The sequence below is a fragment of the Podarcis pityusensis genome, assembly GCF_964106645.2.
Source record: "Podarcis pityusensis genome assembly, chromosome: 1".
In the NCBI taxonomy this organism is placed as follows: Eukaryota; Metazoa; Chordata; class Lepidosauria; order Squamata; family Lacertidae; genus Podarcis; species Podarcis pityusensis.
In genome coordinates this window covers 36,992,926-37,017,204 of record NC_138028.1, presented here as the reverse complement: position 1 = coordinate 37,017,204, position 24,279 = coordinate 36,992,926, and the positions used below count along the sequence as shown (strand labels likewise).

General features: G+C 41.5%; 1 protein-coding gene across 3 annotated transcripts in view; it reads left to right on the top strand.

The window, feature by feature from the left end:
- Positions 1–18,354, top strand: part of FOXG1 (forkhead box G1) — a 51,932-nt gene extending 33,578 nt beyond the window's left edge. For 2 of the 3 annotated variants that reach the window (XR_013978935.1, XM_080978732.1), the window contains one exon: positions 17,147–18,354. The gene's annotated coding sequence lies outside the window, so the exon portion shown is untranslated. Of the gene's footprint in view, positions 1–1,849; positions 1,912–17,146 lie in introns of those variants that run through there. The other variant, XR_013978936.1, reaches the window with a different exon arrangement.
- Positions 18,355–24,279: the final 5,925 nt, after the last annotated feature.

Sequence of the window (24,279 nt, the reverse complement as noted above, 5' to 3'; positions counted from 1 at the left end):
CTGCTGCCCCTCGAATGCTGCTGCCAGGACTCCTTATTTTAAAATGCAGGTGTTTCTTTCTCTGCAGCAGCAACTGTGCTCTCCCTGTAGTTACCACCTCTGCTGTGTGTGTGTCAGTGTGAAGTTTTTACCCCACACCACCGCTGGAAATGAGAGAGGAAAGCCCAGGTGAAGTCAGAGAGGGTGTTGAAGAGATGGGTGGGTGGGTGGGTCTGGCTAGGAGCAAAGAGTTTGGTGAAGTGTGGAGGGGGGTGCTGGTGAGGTGTAAAAGTTTGCAAGATAAAAGAGGGTTGGCAAGGGGGTAGCAGGTAGGTAGGTGGGGTTTGTGAGCCATGTGAGCAGGGGTGCAGCCCCGTGTGTGTGTGTGTGTGTGTGTGTGTGTGTGTGTGTGAAGTTCTTCTGCAATGCTTTCAGTTATACACAGTGCTGGCTAATTACATACACCATGCAGTAATGTTTCTGCTTGCTTCTTGCAAAATTCTCTCGCGCAGAAATGACTTGTGAATGCTCTATATGTCACTTAAAGATAGTGTAGGAACAGTCTCCCTGGGAATGAACCCCAAAGACTTCCTCTACAGTCTGATTCAAAACACAAATAAGTCAATGACTTGAATGGAATCAAATTTAGTCCCACTGATGAGTGTCTGGCACCTTGAGCTTGTTGATATATGAAGCTACAGCAGTGCAGAAAGCAGCTGATTTGGGTTTATTTATAATGCTATGCAAGTATTTCCACACCACCTAGAAAGCTAAGTTTGGCCCTGTTGTGCTGCTGTTTTCCCATTGCAGTTCCAATGTAACAGCTTACCACAATATATCAAACATGGACGGTTGTGTAGATGATGCTCAGCCTTCCCCAACTGGGTGGCTTCCATATGTGTTGGACTGCAGCTCTCCACATCCCTAACCATTGTTCATTCTGGCTGGGGCTGATGGGAGTTGCAGTTCAAAAATCCAGAGGACACCATAGCCCAAAGATCTTTGGGATTATCCATAAGTATGTCATTATCAGTTCTGCCACATGATGATAGTAGATGTATTCTATTCTTTAATCCCTTGGTACACTGGGACATGGGTGGCGCTGTGGGTTAAACCACAGAGCCTAGGACTTGCTGATCAGAAGGTCAGCGGTTTGAATCCCTGAGACGGGTTGAGCTCCCGTTGCTCGGTCCCTGCTCCTGCCAACCTAGCAGTTCAAAAGCTTGTCAAAGTGCAAGTAGATAAATAGGTACCGCTTCGGCGGGAAGGTAAACAGGGTTTCCGTGCGCTGCTCTGGTTCGCCAGAAGCGGCTTAGTCATGCTGGCCACATGACCCGGAAGCTGTTTGCCGGCTCCCTTGGCCAATAAAGCGAGATGAGCGCCGCAACCCAGAGTCGGACAACACTGGACCTAATGGTCAGGGGTTCCTTTACCTAACATTGTGACATACTTCACTGTACTTAGTCTCTTGGCCTTATTTGAAACATTGTACATTGTATTGTAGTGGCTTTTGAAAAGAAGATAGATTAGATACATTTAAGAATATAGTACTTCTGAGAGTAGTTTACTCCTTTTAGTTGAAATCAGCAAGTGGTCAAGCCCCTGTAGATGGCAAAGCAACAGAACCCAATAGCCCAATCCTCATCCCATTTAAGATGAAGTATTTGGATTGAAGCCATCATTGGCTTGTATCCAGGTACATCGGGTGAACTAGGCAGCAGCGTTGACTGCCTATAAAGAGCCAAATGAACCTCAGATGCCATGGATTCAGCTGTGCCCATAGCCAGCTAGTTAGGCAAATGGTCAGCTAATAGTGGCTTGTATCTGCCCCCTGAAGGATCCTGTGGGAAAGCAAGAGGAAGGGAGAGGGAGAAAGAGAGAGAAAGAGAGAGAAAGAGAGAGACCAAGCAACCAATTCTGGAACGTGAAAGGGTACGTTCAGTTATTTTAGCTTATTTTTGTTAATAATATGTTGAGTTCTGAATAGAGAGATCATGGGAAACTTTATTTATTCAGTTGAATATTTATAAACCAAGCTTGCATAGAAATACAACAAGGTGGTGTGCATTAGACACCATTACAATAAGTGCAATTAAAAATATCAATGAAGACATTAGTAAATACTGGTTGAATAAAAAGAAATTCAGATTTCAAAGGCCTGCCTGAATAACACTGTTTTTAAGAGATGTCTAAAAAAAGAAAGAAAAGGCAATAATACTCCTGCTGAAACTCTACTAGCAGAGGGTCTTACCCCCCAGGAAACATGTGTAGGAGAGTTGATGCAAGTTTATTTGGCAAAGAGCAACAGCCGTTAGGGAAGCGACCAAGGTGACACAGGCTTATATAGAGATATTTCCTTTCCTTAGTTTTACACATGCATAGAAGCTGAGTCAGGTACACAGCAGGAGATGAAGAACGAGATGCCTGTCTTATCAGGGCTGGATGACTATACCCAAGGCTGAGCCCTGCATTCCACATCCTTAACCCTCCAATGGCATGGGGAAAATAAAATCATAAGAAGAGCCTGTTGGATTAGGCCCATGGCCCATCTAGTCCAGCATCCTGTTCTCGAAGTGGCTGCACAGATGCCTGTTGGGAAACCCACAAGCAGGACTCAAGCACAAGAGCACTCTTTCCTCCTGTGGTTTTCAGCAACTGATATTCACAAGCATTGCTTGTGGAGGCAGAGCATAGCCATCGTGGCTAGAAGCCTTCAACAGCTGTTTCCTCCATGAATTTATCTAATCCTCTTTTATAGCCATCCAAGTTGGTGGCCATCTATATGCTGTGTGGAGAAGTATCAGGCTTAGACCTCCCCCTGCCTACAGGGCCTGCCACACTAAAGGCTCAGTCTCTAGTAAAGACCGACTGAACTTCAGAGGTGTGGGGAATCACAAGAAGCGTCCCATCAGAGGATCTCTGTGATCAAGGTGGAGCATAAAGTACAGTGGTACCTCGTGTGGAATTGTTGATTTTGCGTGACCCCCGCTAATTGATTTACGATCCCCAATTAGCTCTTTATGCCCGGCGCGCTTCCTCCGAGCTGCGCCACTCAGCTCCGTCTCCAGTAGCTCTCCAGTCACGCCTCAGCAGAGTTGAACACAGCAGCGAAAACTGTCACGTAGCTTCACTTAGCTTCAGACAAACACACACAGAGACCAGGTTTGTCCATTTCAGTTCTTTATTCCGACATTCCCCAGGAATCTCCTGGGCTCACCGCAGCCATGACAAACTGCCACCTTCTCTCTCAGAGAACCAGAGAGGAACAGAGTAAACGAAACTCCTCCCAGCTCCTCCCAGCTTCGAAAGCTGACGTCAGAATGTTGAGGCATCATGGGAACTTCTTAACCTGTTAAGTTCCAAACCCAACACCTCGGGTTAAGAACTTAATTTGTTCTGGAGGTCCGTTCTTAACCTGAGGTACCACTTTAGCTAATGGGGCCTCCCGCTGCCGTCGCATGATTTCTGTTCTCATCCTGAAGCAAAGTTCTTAACCCATCCTGAAGCAAAGTTCTTAACCCAAGGTACTATTTCTGGTTTAGCGGAGTCTGTAACCTGAAGCATCTGTAACCCGAGGTACTACTGTATCAGTTTGAGGTTTGGCACCATCATGAAGCATGCAAAAATTGCATTACTTTACACATATTATGGCAACATAGAGTTAAGCACACATACCCACATGGATGCCACTGAGCCATAACTTTATAATTCATCAACAAACTCCTTCAGAAACATTTGGCTACCTTGAAACAGATGTCTGAGCCGTGAAGATACAAAGTCTTGTCTAAGCATTTGGAGAGGACACATTTCATTAAACAAAGCATCCATTTCTGATGTTCAGGTCTGTGTGCCATTGCTTATGTAGTCAAAGTAGCACTACCATAGCACAGGAGGGAACTATCTTTGTGGAGTCTGAATGAAAACAATGCTAAGGCAGAGGGAGACTAAAAATTACTTGTGGGGGGACGGCATGTGCTCAGTGGTTATGGAATGCTGACTCCTTGTTTGGGGCAGGGGAGAATGGTATGCCGGATGAGAGGATGGAGAAATGTGGAAGAAAGTATGGCTGGCTGGAACATGACAGGACTATTATGCTCTCCAACATTTGGGTTCAATATCCCACTTGTTGAGATTATTGATTTGTCATTCTGGAACAATGCAATTTATTTGAGCATTTGTGATACAGCTCACTTCCTGCTAACAGAGACCTATTACAGGCTGGCACTGGAACCCTCCAGTTCCCAACCCAATGACTATTAAAACCCGTGAAAGGATAGAATGCTGCAATGCCAATATAGTGTGTCTGCTTTTTCAGATATCCATATCTGGGCACTGTTGAGCCATGTGTGTCTCACACTTATCCAATCCAGCACTTAACGTCATTTGCATCACTCTCTGCTTGTGTATAGCCTGCAGCTGTGAAATGTTTTGATCATGGGTTTTGAGCTAGAAATCTAAATATGCCTCATTTATATAGAGATATTATTCATTATTCATTATTAGATTTATATCCCACCTTTTCTCCAAAGGGCTCAAAGTGACATATATTTTCCCCCACCTCTATTTCCCCTCAGAATAGGTATTCAGCTTTCTATGTGGTGGGAACCATCTTCACAATTTTGATCTTCTGGGCAGTATCACATCCTCTGTATGCCTCATATATGCCTGGTCTCAACAAATCACTCCCCTTAAGCATTTTTTCCCTGTAACCTTCCAATATTTGAGATTAACAATATAGACCATTCAATGATAAACCTGTCTGAGACATCTTAAAAACAATTGTGCTTGATGGCTTGACATGCAGTTGGAAAAGCAGTGGTGTATAGTAGTTAGAGGGGGGACCTAGGAAATAGATGGAAGCTGATCTCCTCTCAGCCCACTTTCAGCCTATCTCACCAGGTTGCTATGAGGATAACATTTGTGAGGAGGAGACCAATATATAAAGAAATACTACCTAGATCTCTGTTCAGAATGCTGAGAAAAAAGAAATGGGAAACTAGCAATAACCCTTTCATGCCTGCTAACTCTTACTTTCAAAGGACCCCATTGCTACAGAGAGATAGGAACACAGGAACATAGGACCCCACTGCCTTATGCCATCAGACCATCTAGCTCAGTATTGTCTACACTGACTGGCAGCAGCTCTCTAGGATTTTAGATGGGGTTATCTTCCAGTCCTACCTGGAGATGCCAGGATCGAAAGTGGGACCTTTTGCATGTCAAACAGTTCTATGTTTGCCTTGCAACATGTACTTACAGGGAACCAGGCAGAGGGCCTTCTCGGTAGTGGCGCCCTCCCTGCGGAACACCCTCCCACCAGATGTCAAAGAGAACAACAACTACCAGACTTTTAGTAGACATCTGAAGGCAGCCCTGTTTAGGGAAGCTTTTAATGTTTGATGTATTACAGTATTTTAATATTTTTGGGGAGCCGCCCAGAGTGGCTGGGGAAGCCCAGCCAGATGGGCGGGGTATAAATAACATATTATTATTATGTAGCTCTGCCATTACATTAAGGTTGGCTTAATAGAGATCAGTAGGACTTATTTAGGAGCAGAGCATAAAAGCCATAAAATATGTATTACACACACACACACACACACACACACACACAGATGTAGAAATTGTTTTGCTTCTGTCATCTGTTCTGCTGCTAAATTGTGGTAGTTCTTTTCACTTGCATTGGTCATGATGTCATATTTTGTTAGCGAATCATTTCAGATTTCCAGGAGCTTGGTTTAAAGACCATTCCCTTAAAAAAAATCATTCTAATTTTCCTCCATGCTGCTATATAGTGGGTTTAGTGCTTAGCATCTGACATGTTTTCTCAACTACTGGTTTATAATGAAACTGCAAACATGAACATACTCAGGGGAATGTGATAAAAGCAACAACAACAACAACAACAGCATCCCATGATCTCTGCAAAGTAAATGGCAGCTCTAAAATTGTCACATCTGGATCAAAAATATTTCATCTGCTCACCTAAATAAACAAAAATAAACAGAGATAATTAGGATCAAAACTCAATGAATGTTTATTTTAACAGCTTCTTGTTTCTCATTAATTATTGGAATGGGACATGAAGACCTAAATTCTTAATGTTTGCTTTGCATAGTGTAAAAACAAGAGCAACATAAAACAGATAAGACAGATTGGTAGTTTTCTTACCAGGTAATTTATGATTAAGTTCTCTTTGTGAAACACGAGCATCTTCCACACTTCTGCAATGATGAGTGCAACTCCATAAATCCAACAGATTGTACATGGGGCTGCTGTGAGGCAGGTTCTCTGCATGGAGTTCAATGTGACTGGTTGCGTTCATGTTAAAATAAAGAAAACCCATTGCCATTTAAAAAATATAGCTCATGATAATCATAGCCGTGTGTTCAATACAGTGCACATAGATAGGATTTATCCATCTGCCTGACCATCTAAGACAGCTATCATACACCTGAAGGAAACAAATATCAAAGTTAACAGTCAGCACATGAAATGTATTTACCCAAATGTGTTTCTCTAAAAGAGGAATGGGGTGGAAGAAGAGTTTAGGAAGAGATGAGTCATGATTAAAGCTGGTCATGCAGGAGGTGGGACTAGTGACAACTGTCATCACCTCTGACTATTGGCTATGCTGGCTGTGGCTGATGGGTTTTGGAGACCAGCAGGGCCACAAATTCACCATCTCTGCTATAAAGGGACTCAGATTTAGCATTCTAGAGGCATGATCAAGCCAGCCTCCCTCCCTTTCCCTCCCATACACACTCTCTGGCAAAGGAGTTATGCCTTTGGAAGGTGACCACTGATAAAGGTGGTCCACAGAAGCTAATCACGTGCAATGTTGAGTGGGAGTTGCAACAATACTCACACTGGGAGGCCAAGTCTGTGGTGCATCCCTGTTCCACTGGCTACTCCTGATACTAGTTTTCAATTTTGTTAACTTTTTAAAAAACACACACACAAAAACACCACACACCATATCCTATGTAAACTAGTCTCACTGGGACTGTAGAAGAAGCATGTAATATAAATCAGTAATTCAATAAAACCATTTACAAGTTCAACTATTACAGAAACCAAACCCTCATGCAAGCAACATTGTGACATAAACCATCAAGGTACTCCTATTTTATTTTGCTGTTGTGTACTATGAAGCATCCCCTAATTTACATGGGGGTTACGTTCTTGGCCCCTGCACACATAAGTGATATTGTGTGAAGTGAGGAACACCCTCTAAACACCCTTTAAACACCCTCTCTGCCGATCTCTAATACCTACAAAAAAAATACTGTATACAAAAATATCCACAACTAGAACTGAAGCTCTCAGGCTGGTTGGAGGCTGGAGGATGCACTGGAAAGCGGCTGCTGTTAGGTGGGGAAGCTAAGCAGCATAAACAAAGCCTTGCTGTGCCTCTGGTCTCTTCGGGGCTTCCTCCACCCTCACTGACATCCACTTCAGCCTCCAGGGAGCGTCTCCTCGCAAGCCGCAAGGACTCTCTCCAGCTCTTTCCCACCATTTTGGGATTTGAACTGAATTATTTATGTTGCGTTTGCAAAGTTGTGTTTCCCAGCACTGTGTGGGGTCGTATGTAAGTGGGATGGGTGACACTTGTATCTCTCGGGGCACCATGTTCCAAAGAGTAGAATTAGTCACCCATCTTTTCCAAAAGGAAATCAGTTCATCCAGAGCAGAAGTGTCAGTCATCAATTGGATGCCTGGATGTGTACACAGCAGTGAAAGAGCAGTGCACAGATTCATGGACATCTTTCTAAAATTGTGGTCTATGTGCTCTTGCATATGACAGCATGTTGAGTAGCCTCTGATGCTCCTCAGGGTTTCCTGGATCTATCTAGGACTGTGATACCAATCAAAGAAGCCACAGTCTCCTTGTGGAACTTCCTGCACAAAGAGATTCACTGGCCAACCTCTCATCACTTTTAGACGGCGGGCTGTCGCTATGATTGTGTGCACTGAGATTGGTCTGTGAAAGTTACAAAAACAACAACAACCACTAGACGTTTGAAAATCTCTCCTTTTAAAATAATGTCTGTTGGACCTGTTTTTACTATTGATTGAAATGGTTTTACGCTGATTTTATGGCTGTTTATGCAACATGTCAGCCACCATTAGTCTTATCAAGCATCTACTGTGAGCACATGAAGAGAGCTGTGGGGCCACATCCCCAAGCCCAGCCTTCAACATATCTGCCTCCAGGCGTGCTAAATTGAATAAAATATTTGGGGGGTGGAGCAAGCCCCACCCCACATAAACGATCACATGACATGGCACACACACACACACACCATTGGAATGGCAATGCCCATCAACATTTTCCCCCACACTGAGCAGAAAGGTCTGAAGGGGGATTGTAAATACATTTGATTAAGTGCATGTACGAGCCTCTCCATAGCTCAAACCCCCCAATCATTCAGGGTTCTTAATTGCTGGGAAGTTGAAGGCACTTAAACTCCATCTTCAATCCTTCCTGCTCAATACAATAAGATCCAGGGTAGAGCAGGCAGGATGATTGGAGGGAGGCTCGTGTATGTCATCCCATGCTTTCTGCAAAATAAGGTAGTGGTGCACTTGGTCTAGCCAAAATTAAGCCCCCCTGAAGCCCCCATTGATTCCAAAGGCAACAATTTAAGAAAAGGCAGAACTTTCTCACAAAATTCAATGTGATTCCAAGTGCTAAATTCTGACTAGATTGTGCATATGGGTTACAATAATTTATTAAAGTTGCACCAATTTACTTAAGATACATTCTCCCTGTCACAATAAGCCTTTGTTTTAATTGGCAACCAATTAAATATTAGAAGTGATAATTAAAAGAGAAAGTTATATTTGAGCTATCTTAATACTGCCCTGCACCCTGAATTGTATTTTTAAAATAATAATAAAAATAAGGAACAGGTTCGCAATATTTGGTTAAAATTCCTGTCACATGTCTTGTTTCAGAATTAAGCTAATCATACCTTGTGGAGCTGAGCATGTTTTCTTTCAGATTTGGTCACAGGTCCTAGTACTAAATTAATATAATCATAGCCTTTTGTTCTGCTGGGAATAAAATAGTTGTTTAATTAAACATGCCAGTTGTTTATAATATAATGTTTCAGAAAAACTTGTTTGAAAGGAAAGATAAAGATTTATATCAAACATTTCAATCTGACAAGTAAATTACATTTCCTCTGCCATAACGAGAGGTAAAGCAGAAAATAATGATTACAACATCTGTAACTTGCGTTGTTCCTCAGAGGAACTGAGCACTTGTTCTCATTATTCAGAGATGTGATATGCATTTGCCTACAAAGGTGACCTTTACACTCTAGAGAATAAAGCAGCATGTTTTTCCACCTTTAAAATAGAGCTCCATGGTCGATCTTCAAATTCTTTGCATCAACTTATAACCATTGCTTTCCAATGAAATACTTCAGGGGGAGGGGGTGGGAATACACACAAAGAGATGAGTAAATGACTGTATTAAAAATGCCAAAAGATTTATTTTTTGTCTATGGATTTACATTTATTAAAACAGAAATCACCAGTATAGCACCGACAGTGTGGTGCACTGGTTTGAGTATTGGACTAGGGTTACACCCACACCATACATTTAAAGCATGTTTAAAGCATTTGGCTTCTCCCAAAGAATCCTGGGAACAGTAGTTCACACCTAACAGAGCCACAATTCCCAGCAGTCTTAACAAAATCCAGTTCCTAGGATTCCTTGGGGAAATGTGGCCTAAGACTGAGGAGACCCTGGTTCAAATAGCCATTTAGAAAAAACCTCCAAAAACCTCACACAAAGCACACTAAATGTGAAATTGTGGTTGAAATATACAGTACAGTGGTACCTCAGGTTACATACGCTTCAGGTTACATACGCTTCAGGTTACAGACTCCGCTAACCCAGAAATATTACCTCAGGTTAAGAACTTTGCTTCAGGATGAGAACAGAAATCGTGCTGTGACGGTGCAGTGGCAGCAGGAGGCCCCATTAGCTAAAGTGGTGCTTCAGGTTAAGAACAGTTTCAGGTTAAGAACAGACCTCCAGAACGAATTAAGTTCTTAACCCGAGGTACCACTGTACTAGGACTAGAGCTGCTTAGAAGGTCTGTATCTGTATGCAGGACTCTTTCCTCCAACTCAAATAAAATGGGTATCCAATGCACCTGTTGTGAATTACTGAGAACTGTGGGAGACATTTTACTGGTTTACTGCAGTGAGCTTTGCCTTTTGACAAGCATTTATTTGACATACTGTATTTGTTCATAACAGAACTAAATTAGAATACTTTCAATCACAATCCTAAACCATTGATCTAGCTCCTATTTTTCCATTGCCATCAAAATAATATGTTTTGTGACACTGTGCTAGCAAATATTTTAAGCTATCATTGTGTAAAGGAGACAGGAGATGAGGTTTCACAGATGTTTTGTTGAATCAAATGGAGCTACAGCACTGAATACCACCCCTGGAGTTAAGAGTGACCAAGTAAGGTGCCCAAGTTTGCTGATGACATGAAATTATCCAGGGTGGTAAAAGATAGGGGGGTTGTTGTTGTGAGGGGCTCAGAAAGAATCTCTCCAAACTGAGTGAACGGGCATGAAAATGGTAAATATGGTTCACTATAAATAAGTCTAAAGTAATGCACATTGGGGAAAAGCATCCTAACTGCACACATATAGGCACATAAATCCTGATGGAGCCTGAACTGGTGTTGGCTGACTAGATAAGAATTCTTAGGCCATGGTACATGGTTCAATGAAATCACTTATCCAGTGAGAGAAAAAGAAATGCAACCTCCAAGGTAGGAATTAATAAAGAGTCAAAAATAAAACTACCAATGTAAGGTTACCAGATTTTTTTCAATGAATCCAGGGACACTTTAATTAATTAATTAAAAACTACACGTTTGGGACGTTGATGCTGCAGCGATGGCGGTGGCAGAGGAGTGGCCGCTGCCTTGACCTCAACCGCCACTTTTCCCCTTCCTCCGAGGCTTCTATCTCCTTTCTCCATGAGTCTGGGCAGTCCCTGAGTTGTTGGTTCTTCAGTGCTGGTGGTGGGGAAGTGATGTGTGGTGGGTTAGGCATGGAAGGCAGAGAAGGAGGGCCAAGAGAGGCGGCGGTGAGGCTCGGGCAGTGCGATGCCTCTCTTCCCATCGGAGCAGCCCCAATCCCATTCCTACTTGCGTGCAAGCAGGAGGGGGCGGGCATTCCTCAGCTGGGAAGGGAGGCTTCCCATTGCCTAACTGAGAGATCCCTGCCCTATCCTGCTTGCATGCAAGCTCTGATAGGCAGCGTGAAGCCTCTCTTCACAGCTGAGAGATCCCCACGCCGATCCTGCTTTTATGCAAGTAGGAGTTGGGAGGCTGCTCTGATAGGCAGCATGAAGCCTCCCTTCATAGCTTAGTTGCTGGGGTCAGAGAAGGTGGAGGCTGCATCTTAGAGCCCCTGCACCACCATCATATGGGGACTTCCGAGCAGCTCCTGAAGCCAGGCAGAGCCAACTGCTCCGGGCTGCTGAGACTACCTCTGCTGCATTTCCCAGGGACATTAGATGAAATCCGGGGACATTCCAGGGATGGAATTTGACTGGTGACTTATTCGCAAATCCAGGGATTGTCCCTGGGAAACGGTGACGTCTGGTAACCCTACCAATGCCATAATGGCTTTATACAAATCTGTGATGCAACCACACTTGGAATGCATGTACAATTGGGTTGTACTTAAACTTCTTCCTCTTCCATTCCTCATGTGAGAGGTATAAAAATATCCCATAGTACTTAACTCAAGTACTATGGTCATTGTTTTAAACCACCACTTCCTCCCTTTCACTGTTCCTCTCTTCTTGCTCCCATGCCATGTCCACTGCCGTTGTGCAAGCTGACTTCATGTAAATTTATGGTTGGGATGGGGCACCACACATCCGCCAATAGGGGCTGCATGCTGACATTCTCACATTTTTATTAGAATAGAATCATAGAATCATAGAGTTGGAAGAGACCACAAGGGCCATCGAGTCCAACCCCCTGCCAAGCAGGAAACACCATCAGAGCACTCCTGACATATGGTTGTCAAGCCTCTGCTTAAAGACCTCCAAAGAAGGAGACTCCACCACACTCCTTGGCAGCAAATTCCACTGTCGAACAGCTCTTACTGTCAGGAAGTTCTTCCTAATGTTTAGGTGGAATCTTCTTTCTTGTAGTTTGGATCCATTGCTCCGTGTCCGCTTCTCTGGAGCAGCAGAAAACAACCTTTCTCCCTCCTCTATGTGACATCCTTTTATATATTTGAACATGGCTATCATATCACCCCTTAACCTTCTCTTCTCCAGGCTAAACATGCCCAGCTCCCTTAGCCGTTCCTCATAAGGCATCGTTTCCAGGCCTTTGACCATATTATTGTAAATAGAGAAAAAAAGGTAGATTTACTAGTTGAAATTCTACCATGATCTGAAAGTGAAAGAAGAGCCAAGTGGACCAAGAACCTTTAAAAAGTGTGTGTGTGTGTGTGTGTGTGTGTGTGTGTGTGTGTAATGAATTTCAGTGATATATTTTGTCTGACGAATGAGGTCATACTACTTCAATGCAATCTTATCACAATAAGTTCATTTGTCAACATTCAAGTGAACTGTGTGTAGAGGGGAGAGCACGTGGCTTAGAAATAATTTCTAGTCTTGACAATGTGTGTCTGTCACTAAAGCAGTCTATTCCAAAACAGATACATCACAGCAGTAACGAGAAAAGAAAGCCTGGTTTAATTTGAACATGCATTTATCTTCATAAAACCCAAGTGCTTCTCCAAGGATGTCATTTTACAGATTTGCCTTGGACCGATTTAAAATCGGCACATATGCTTTATTTTCTTGTGCACAACAGGAGTGAAGATGGGTATGATTTTCCCCTTTTTGCAGGGGTGAAATAGGTTGCCTGTCAGTTGGATTTAGGCGACAGTCTGTCTGCAGGCCGTAAGATGATCTGCATAGTGCCAGAGGAAAGCGGGCAAAATTCCTGGCTTGCAAGTACAGATACTGATCTACCTTAGCCACCTAAACAATGCCTCACCTGTTTGCCTTGTCCATACCTTATTTTACGCAGTCTAATGCTTGTTTTGTTTGACTTTTCTTTTATTTCTGTGGATCTGAGCTTTGATACACTTTGGGGACTACATAAACACAGTGTTGTACTTGAACATCACCATACTTCAGAGTACTCTGGTGGCTTAAGACCACCACCCCCTCAGCAAGAACAGCACTGTTATTGAAAATTATGAGCCCAGGACCAAATAAGTAGGCCACATACGCCAGTGTTTGATCTACCAGACGAGTGTCCAATGACATTGAATGTGAGATTCTACTAATTACTGCACTGTGTACCCTCAGTTAAAATTTCTTCCACTGGAACTAGTAAAAGGCTTTCTATTTTTATTAATTATTTTCCAGTGGCTGATAGCTAGGAGATAAGTTACTATAGCGTTTAGAATTCTATCCACTCGTTTTCCAGACAGAAGTATGTCACTGTGTACAGCCTCTTTCACATAGGAATGAAACAGAAAACTCAGTCCACTTTCTCAGTAAAGTATAATATAAATATTTTACCACCATTCATTATTGGCTTGCTGATAGCTAGTCCAGCTTTGCCAACAGGAATCAGAGGGGGTTGTGTGCACCTTGTAACTATATTTGTGCTGGGAAGCGTGGAGACAAATATCCGTGCAAAACAAATGAAGAAAATGGAGGCAAACACACACACACACCCACCCACACACACACACACCCTCAATGGAAACTAAACAAGCATTTCTCTAAAGTGCTGACACTTGGTATTATTTAATTTGCATACAGCACATTTCACTTGGGCTGGAGAACAATTAAGTTAACAAATAACGAAATCATCTGTACTCTTAGGGGTAATTTAACATGACTTGATTTTAAACTGTTTTACTTTGGCGTTACAAGGAACAGTCTCTATTTCATGCCAAAGCTCATCAATTTAAATCAATGGAAAACACTGAGACTGTAATGAATTGTGAGATGAATGAAGCAGGACTGAAAGCAAATATTCTGGCGACTCAAAGGATTGGCCTGAATTGGGCTGTTATTTGTTTCTTCATTTATGTTGTCATATGAATAAGAAGTATTCACGTTCACAATCAGTGGTGTAGTGGTAAAATTTGGAGTTCAGGTACTCATGGAGTAGTCCCCAGGGCCACAACTGACCCCCAAGGAGAGTCCAAAAAGCAAGGAAGCTATATTGATTTATTTTATATGTGGGGTGGGTGTAAAACACACACACACACACACACACACACACACACACACACACACACACTGCTACCTCGTCAAAGAGCATAATACCTAGTTTATAATGCCTGTGGCATAATGCTACAGTCCTGTGTATAAATTGCCTCTGCGGAAGCTCCACTGGTTTCACTGGTGCTTACTTCTGACTACATAGGCTCAGATTTAAAAAGCTTGAACAAAAGATCTTCAGCCAGCTGCAGTACATTTGGCTTTTAACTGGAAATGTAAACAGTCTGAAAAGAACTGCTACTATTTAGACTGCTAGTGTGAAGAAGGAACACCATCAAAAAAATGGAAAGATGTATCCAGCCTCTGCTTGATTATTTTCTTCATTCTCTGACTTCCTCTGTTCTAATCTGTCACAAATAATAGTAAAACTTGAAAGTGTCATGATCAGATCATTCACTTGACACAGCAAGAAGGATTTATTCATTACCCTGAAGCTCCGGCAGATGACATCATTGTTCCTGCTCAAAAAAAGCTGCAACCCCCCTCCCCCCAATGTCTTCTTCACTACACCACTCTTCTTAATGTTACAGAGGTGACATTCATCGCAAGAAAAATGTAACTGCAGAGTTTGGAAGCACAAGTGTACAGAATTCTCTAAATTATCCCGTGAGTCTTCATTTAAGCTAGTTAATTTGGAACACAGTGCAACTAATTTACCTTACAGTCATGGAGGACATTTAAAACAGCCATCTAATCAGATGTTCTGATAAAATGGGGATGCATTTTCTATTGTTTGCATAATTAAATAACCACATTGGACATGAAGCGTGACTCTGAACCATCAAGACCTTAAGAAATGTCCATATACTTCTTTAGGATTGTGGTGTATGGATCCAGTGCATGACTGATAGAAGGTTAATGGAGAGTGTAATTAGAAAGCTCTAATATTGATCACTGTTTCAAAAATTCATTCACTTGGGAGCTACATACAGACAAAGATCTGAAGCAGCTTTGGAAGACTGCAGTTCACAAACCACTTATTCCAGTGAATAGAATCCCTAACAGTCTGAGCAAGTGGACTGCAAATGGTCCCTATGAATTTTAATCCTGAGCATTGACATGAGAAAATCTCATTCACTAGTTGACACCCGTTCAAGCCCAGACTATAGATTGCTCATGGTAGAGATGCATGGATGGATGAATCAGGTTCCAACCTGTGTCACTTTCAACTATATTTTTCCCTCAGTCTACGCTGTTCCATTTTTTGCTTGTCTTTGCCACTTACATTTTTAGACCTTCCTCTTTTTTTACACAGACACCCACCATTATTCACAATTTTATAAGGTGGTGCTAGGGATTCCTTTGAAATTTGCTCTTCCTTTACACAGATAGCAGCTATCTTTCAGTCATCTTTTTATATCCAAGTCTCTGGGAGTAACTATGTAATCCAGTGGTGTCCAAACTTTTTTCAAAGAGGCCCAGATTTGATGAAGTGGAGGGCCATGAGGGCCGACCAAAGGGCCAACCTTTTTTTTTTTTTTAGGATTGAAGTTGTTGAGCTTTTTTTATGATTTTACCCCAAAGTTGTTGAGCTGTTTTTAGGATTGAAGTTGTTGAGGTTTTTTATAGGATTTCACCCAAGAAAATAAACTGTCACAGAGGCCAGATTAAACCGACTGGTGGGCCGGATTAGGCCCCCAAAATGGACTTTGGACATGCCTGATGTAATCATATCCCAATCCCTTGCAGCCACATTTTTAATGCCAGTGTGCTGGCTCCTGCAGCAGCAGCAGCTGGGCTTTCTAGCCGTTTGCAGCAGCTTTTACCAGTGGAAAGAAAGCCTTGTAAAACCCAAGGACTGCAATATGAAAATTCAGAGAAATGCAGAGTAAGCTGGGAAACTATGTTCTGATCTGCACAGTGGTGCAGGAGGTGCAGATCAGGTCAACTAACTCCTAAATATGGTGAAAACAAATTTCTGACACATACCTAGTCCATAATGACCAAATTGGTCGTGTGAGAACATTGTTTGAGTCCAGATCACCACCGTTCCAAAAGTAACACCTAATCTCATCCTAGGCATGCCATTTCCATCACCTGGAAACTGAAATACAGGATTTAGGAGGCATCTGAGAAGCCTACCACCCAGAAAGCAGGTGAAGACTGAAGGGCTCCATAGCAAAATTTTTGACATCGATTTGGACTGGGGCATGATCCTGCACAGACCGCAATTCTGCATGTGCAACTGTCCCACACTTTCCTCCTCTAGCTTCAGATCCTCACATCCGAACCTATGCTGTTATGAAGGGTTCCCCAAACTGCAATATTACATTTTCAGGGAGTGCAGAAGAGGGTGTAGGAAAGCTCTAATCACACAATTTAAGATACTAGTCTTTGTCCTCTGAGCTAGGTTTTTTTTTTGGGTGAACGCATGTTGATTTTCTGCCATATTACCATGCCACAGGCTGAGAAAGATGCTTCACTGCCAACCAGATGTGCTGAACTCTGTATGAATAGACTTTGGCAACCACAATTTCTTGAGCAGCTGGAGCCTACAATCAGATTTAGAATAAGCCAATCTGAGCCGAATACAGCACACATAGCTGCCAGTCAGATGACTAGTTCATCCTGTGGACACATGTTCATCACAGGATGATCAAACACAGTGGCTGCTTAGTGTTCAGGATCTCACAGGCATAGATCCCACTTTTCTGTAGCATAGGAGATTGGCTTTGTGTCATCCATCTCTGGCTTCAGAGAACTGGTCAACATAAAGATCCAGATGTATTTATTTCTGAATCAATTGTATTGTTTTGAAAGCCATTAAAGAGGCGTGTTTAAGAAAGGAGTCTTTCAAAGGCAACACTTTCCTGTTGTCAGTAAATAATGTTGTCAATTGTCTCTTTTGCAGAACACACAGGCTGAATCTCATCTGCAAGCAATGAAGCAATGATCTGTGAGCCCTGGAAATAAAAACTAAATCTGTGGAGGGACAGAAGATTTCAGCTCAGCTTTTTTTTATTGTGAACTGTGAGATCATGTCTATTTGTGGATCTTTGTCTTCCATAACTGACAATGGGAGTTGTATGATGATCCCTTGAACGAGGTCCCTGAATACTATTCTGTTCCAGTCTTTACTTCAGATCAGTTTTCTCTCTCCAAGATTATGGACTATTAATAGTTTGCACATATGGGAAGCATCATTTAGTGAATGGAGTCTTATGAGGTGGGGTTCTGCCTCACACTTCCTACACTCCTGACAGGCATGCAAGCAAATCTTTACATCCTGGATATGTTGCTACCAAAATCCAGAGAACCATCTAGAGAAACATAAAATCGCCTTTAATGAGGCTAATGGGATGACTTGGGAAATGAAAACTATTCTCAGCTCTTCTGTGCTCTTCATTTGTTTCATTTCATTTCAGATTGCTGCAAATCATTAAGGGGTGTTTGTAAAAAGTAACCAGGCTAAGTGATTTAGTTATGATACTTAGTGGAGCTTCATGAAATCAGATGAGTTTCTTTCCAATTTACCAGAGTGTTTGCTATTGCCTTGTGGAAACAGATGGAGTTAGTGGGCCTTCACAACCGATTTGTCTGAATCCTGAACTGAATCAGGCTGTATTGTACCCATTTTTCTTCATTTTGTACTGAATCTGGATCAGGTTGAGGTAGTTACAAATCACCACAGAGTCGAAACTATTTGTAGTGATTTGAGCTGATCTGGAGCTCAGCCACGATGCACAGCCTAACAATCACCAGGGGGTTATTGTCAAGATGAAATGGGAGGGGATACAAAGACCCTCCTGAACTACATGATGGAATGGTAGGCTGAAAGAAGACTTAGAAATAAATAAAAATTATAGAAAGATAACTCTCCCTAGTTATGCAGGTGCATGGTTCCTATGTTCCTATCCAGTTCTACCACTATTGTGAAGATAGTTATGGTGTTCCTAGACTGGGTTAGCTTGACCTCAGTTGTCCATGCACTGGTAACCTCCAAGATGGATTACTGCTATGCACTCTATGTGGGGCTACCCTTGTGTTAGTGTATTGCAGTAATCCACGGTCAAAGCTGGCCCACAGGGTGTATGTGTATGTGGGGGAGGGGAGGGGAGGGGGGAAATAAAGATTTAGTCCACTGGATCAAAAAGATTCCCCACCCTTGCCTTATATACTTTGCAGATAACCGCAGTTTGCAGCAGAGCTTCTCCTTCAAGTTCCAAAGATATCAGAAACTCACTCTATGGTAACTCAGAGCAGCGCTCCTGTGGCTGCTCCTGTTCTGCGGAATGGTATTTCTGTTGAGATACAACAGGCTACGACTATTTCTCATATCTAGAAACGATTGAATATATTTTTGTTCAGTCAAGCTTCTTCAGTTGGATTAATAGGTTTCTGTCATGGGTGTGTATTGTTTACAAATTCATTTTCTGTTTTTTTGTGCTGTTTATAACTGTTTTATGAGCAGTTTTTGTTACATTTTGTATATCACATGGGGATATATCTGGAAGGTGATGAATAAATAACAGTAACTATCATTTATTTGGAAGATATCGAGAAAGCCCATTGCAATGTCTTTAAAGCAGCTGCCCAAAGATTGCTAGTGAATTAAGTCTCCATCCATGAAATACTGACATTCAACAAGAGCTTAGAGATCTACTTTGACCTCTCTTAGATCTGAGAGTATTACATTGTTATGTTCCTTTTTTTAAATGGTGCATGCACCCACCATTTTCTAGGTGTAGAAAAATATACTTTTTAGAGTATAATGAGGCCATATCAAGGTTTTCCATTCTAAAGGTAATGTGTTTTTTCCCCTTTAAGACAACATACTTTACCATTTTTAACTTTTCTCATCATATTTTTGACAGCAGGTTTTCCAATTTTGACAGGTTTTTAAAAGTAATTTTAACAGATGAGTGATTTCTCCTCCAGCAAAGTCAGATTATGTGAAATGTCAATGTAAAAACCATATACTGTGACACATAATCATTTTTAGCTGAATTTACTTATTAATTTTACTTGCTGTAGCTAATAAACCCTAAGTGCTTGGCTAATTGTATTGCTTATTTAAATATTTTAAAGGGTGTATTTTAAAATTGCATTTCTTTTTCTGACTCCAAATTTTTTTCAAGGCCGCCATGATCTGTCACACATTCATTATGAGTCTAGGAATCAGTATCACAACTGGGAAATCTCAGTTCAAAGAACTGAGTCAATGAAGAATCACAATGCACATTCTTTTTCCTTTAAAGGCCAAACATATTTTCAGAGCGCTTCCAGTGAACCTCGTCCACATACCACATCAGGTTGGTTTGTACCATGAGCAGAATAAATTAGTATATCACTTCCTGGTCTTTAGGCAGCAGGTGGGATTCGATGTTCGACAGTTTTCTGCACGTAGAACACTAACATGCCAAGGAGAAAGAATTGACATAGTCTTCTGCTTGAGTGCAAGGAGAATTTCCTTTTTGCAGGAACTTTTCCAAACATGCAAACTCCACCTGCATTTTGGTGTAGCATACAGCAGGAAAATATTTACCACTTGATTCTGTGCGCACACACACACACACACACACACACACACAATATATATATAAAAATATGGATTTTGAATTCCAGCTCTGGAAAGAGGCGGCTTGAAGACTGATAGGTAGCTGTGTTGGTCTGCCATAGTCGAAACAAAATAAACAAAAAAATAAATAAAAATCCTTCCAGTAGCACCTTAGAGACCAACTAAGTTTGTTATTGGTATGAGCTTTCGTGTGCAATGCACACGTCTTCAGATATACTGAAACAGGTTTAGCCTGTTAGACTGCAGAATCCTTCTTTAACATTTGATGTTCGTGCTATTCATATTGCTGGTTTCGAATACATCAATACAGAGATGGGGAAGCTCAGCCTGGAGGCCAAATGCAGACCTCCAGGCATCTTTATCCTGCCCCTACAACCTTCCCTGTCCATATCTGCACCTTCCTTGGCTGTCATGTGCGCTTGACTTGTGATCATGCCTTTCGCTTGCCTGGAAAGGAAGAATTGAGGGCACACTCAGAAGCACTGCTGGTTCTTCCTCTCTTCTTTTGTGGGTGTGGCCTGAATGTGTCAAAGTTTCCCATGGGATGGGGGAATTTCTGGATGTGGCCTGCCATCCGAATCCAGCTCCCTACCCTGGAGTCTGTGCCTGGAATGTTTGTGAGCTGCTGCCAGGACTGTTCTGGGCTGAATGCTTGGAATGCAGAATGAAGCTCTTTCCTATGTTCAAATATGGAAAGGCAAGCAGTAATACACTGGGGCTCTCTATCCCTGCTCCCAGAACTGTGCAGACAATATGTGATGTACGTTATATGAAGCTCGGTGAAGGGAGGGTAGTGTGTGATTTGCAAAAGCAAAGAGAGAGAGAGAGAGAGACAGAGAGAGAGTGAGAGAGAGAGAGGGAGGGAAGCAAGAGCTACATCCATGTTTAGCTCCATCAACTTGAAGTTAAGCCATTAATAATAATAATAATAATAATAATAATAATAATTTATTATTTATACCCCACCCATCTGGCTGAGTTTCCCCAGCCACTCTGGGTGGCTTCCAATCAAGTTTTAAAAACAATACAGCATTAAATATTAAAAACTTCCCTAAATTTAGAGATTTGGGCAGACTTTACCTTTGCAGAATTTACTTCCTTTTCTTGCTAGAATGTTGAGTGAGGTGTACCAGCCAGAGCCAACTGCAAAATAAGGGTGGGCATATGTTAACAAGTAAAGAACAGGGTGCCTCTGAGCATATTCACAGCCCACAAATTTGTATGCAGTACCAAAGTGCAGCTTGCAAGTTCTTTCACACAAGGATTCTCTTCTTGCTAACCCGGCTGAGCATTCTTTCTGAGCAACCTAACTGAGACGGGGAAAGCTTTTCCATTGTTGCCATTGCCATTAACTAAATAGATATCGTTAAACAACTGAGAATCAGAAACCCTCGCTGATTGGCTGCAAATCATCCAGAGCTCTACCTATATCTCAGCCTACCTTCTGCCCAACCCTCATTTAGACCTCCTATGCCCTTTTTAAATGTTTTTTTTTTTGGAGGGGGGCCATATTGGGTTGTTGTTGTTTTATTTTCGGGGGGTGTTTTTTCATTTTATGATTCTTGATTTTATTCAGAGCACGATTTCTGTTCTCATCCTGAAGCAAAGTTCTTAACCCGAGGTAATATTTCTGGGTTAGAGGAGTGTAACCTGAAGCGTATGTAACCTGAAGTGTATGTAACCTGAGGTACCACTGTAATAATAATAATAGACCAGTTTATTATAATGTCTCAAAACTTCAGTATTTTGTGGATGAGGTTGGGAGGTATCATCATTTCATTTCATACATTCAACTTGAAATGCCATGTTCAGTTTCCATGGAATCATCATTGATTCTGTCTGGGACTGGGTCATCATAATAAGGGGTTTTTTAAAAATAAATCTTATGAATGAACTGGTGGCCTAAAGAAAGCATACAGCCTGTTTCACCACAGGATGCACATTTGGATGCCAGTTTCATCAAAACTGAAAGGACAAAGGTCGCCTAGAAGGCAAAAGGGCACAGCACCGTTAGCAGGCATCTTGGCCAAAGTGCAGAATTGATACTGACACTCTTTGAAGGCAGCCTCATTCAGCCTGTATCTTATGTGATGCGGAATATTTGAAGACTTGAGAATTAGGAAATTTCAGGATGTTGCATGATAGGAGTCTAATAAATATGTCCCATTTTTGCCTCCTAAAATTAATATGCTGCATTGTTAATACAGAAACAGCCTAGTTTCTCACCCGGTATAACAATAAAACAATGAACAGGGTGGTGAAACAATGGCTACTGCAATCGACACAAGATAATATCACCAAGGCAACTATCTGTAAAAAAATAAAGTAAACGTCCATAACAATGGCAAAAGTAATTTCTTTCCCAAATAGGTTTTATCTTAAACAATAGCAAACACAGTAAATAAAGAGATCACTTGTAATATATCAGTGGTTCAGTGCTCATTTCTTCTCTTTCCAAAATCAATTATATCTTGAACAATTGCAAACGCAGTAATATAGAGTCCACTTGTGATATACCAGTGGTTCAGTGCTTGGACGTTGTTCCAGTAATCCAACGTTTCGTGCTAAAGAACTTAGTCATCGAGCTTTGTAGTAAATAATATACAAGAGTAGACAGTATGTAAACGACTTAAAGCAGGGTTATATCTGTCCCCATCTGCATGTTTCCATCTGCAGGAGCATAGAAAGAGGACGATGTCCACCTGACATGCTGCTCCAAAGCATTTGCTGAAGCAGATTTGCGGAGGAGCATAGGAAGTTGCGCAGGGATCAGCAAAAATCGATTCTTTCCCATCTGTTCTATAGATAGCAGTCTCAGTGGAAGAAGCCATTTTTGTCTGTGTTTGGATGCAACTGGACACCATTTTGAATCAAGATGGCAGACTGAACCTTTCAGAACTGCACTGATTTTAACCACTGCTTTCAAAACTACAGTGATTTTTTTGTTTTCTTAGAGTTCCTACGTCAGGTATCAGGCTGCTAGCTGAATTAAATCTATTACCAGTAGCACATATACATTTGGTTTGTTTTGAAACATAGATTGTAATCTTATTAATACATTGGTGGTCTCATTATTTTCTTTGCAACTCTGAGTTTGAAAACATGTCATATGTAAATTGCAAGGAAGTGAGGATTATGCAAAGAACAAACATTTCCTAAACACAATGTAGAGTTTTATCTCGATATAGTCGTACCTTGGTAGTTGAACTTAATCCATTCTGGGAGTCCATTCGACTCCCGGAACTGTTTGAAAACCAAGGTGTGGCTTCCGATTGGCTGCAGGAGCTTCCTGTACTGAATTGGAAGCCACAGAAGCCACGTTGGACGTTTGGCTTCCAAAAAATGTTCGCAAACCGGAACATTCACTTCTGGGTTGTAGTGTTTGGGAGCCAAAATGTCTATGTACCAAGGCATTTGAGAACCAAGGTATGAGGGTATTTTTAAAAATGAAAGAATTTTTTAAAAATCATTTATAAAATTGATATTCTACCCTTCATCACAAGCAATCTCAGGGCAGGTCAAATTCAGATAAAAATCTAAAAACACAGAATAAAACCTGTCATTAAAACTGTAAAAACCATCTCATAATGATAACAGAAATGCATGGTACTTTTTCTTACTTTTTGGCCTTGGCTAAAAATTCAATGTATTTAATGTGGGAAGGCGAGATTCACCCATATGAATGCAGACAGGATGTTTTATAACTTCAACCCAATTGCGACGACAGAATTTATTGAAACATTAACAGAAAATGACATGTAAATAGAACAACACTTCCTTGTAGCCAGATCTTATTTCAGAGTCTGTTTTGTCTCGTTTCCATTTAATTATGATTTTGTATTGTACATCTGTAATTCCGAGCATAGCTATCACAATGAAATATATGCTTTTTATGGCACTAATTGCAATCCTTGTAAGTAGTCTCAACAAAGAGGCCAAAGACTGAATATGTATGGAGATTGAATTACTGTCTTTTGCTGAGATGCATTCCTTCAGGTTAGGACTGAAACACATTATTGATACAGTTTGCAGATCTTGGTCCAGGCTAAACTTGTTTTTTGGAAGGCTCAGTAACATAGAGATAGTTCCGTAAGGGTGGTGGCACATCCCATGTGGTCTGATACTGCTACTCATAAGGGCCTTCTTTCCACTGACTGGATTCCCTTAGCATCACAGTGATTACTATCAGTTGGTGGTAGAGTCATTTGCTTCTCCCCTTGGCATTTTGATAAAGAATAGCAGAGATTCCATGTATCATGTGGCTGACTGTCAATGAAGAGTTATATCCAATGCTAGTTCTACTCAAAGTAGGCTCCTTGAAAGTAATTGACTCAAGTTACTCATATTCATTAATCTTGATGGGTAGTACTCGCATTGAAAACAAGATGGTCTGCAAGAGCCAATGCCATTCTGGCTTTGAGAGAAGTTTATAATGAAATGGAAGGGATGTCTGAATTGGAATACGT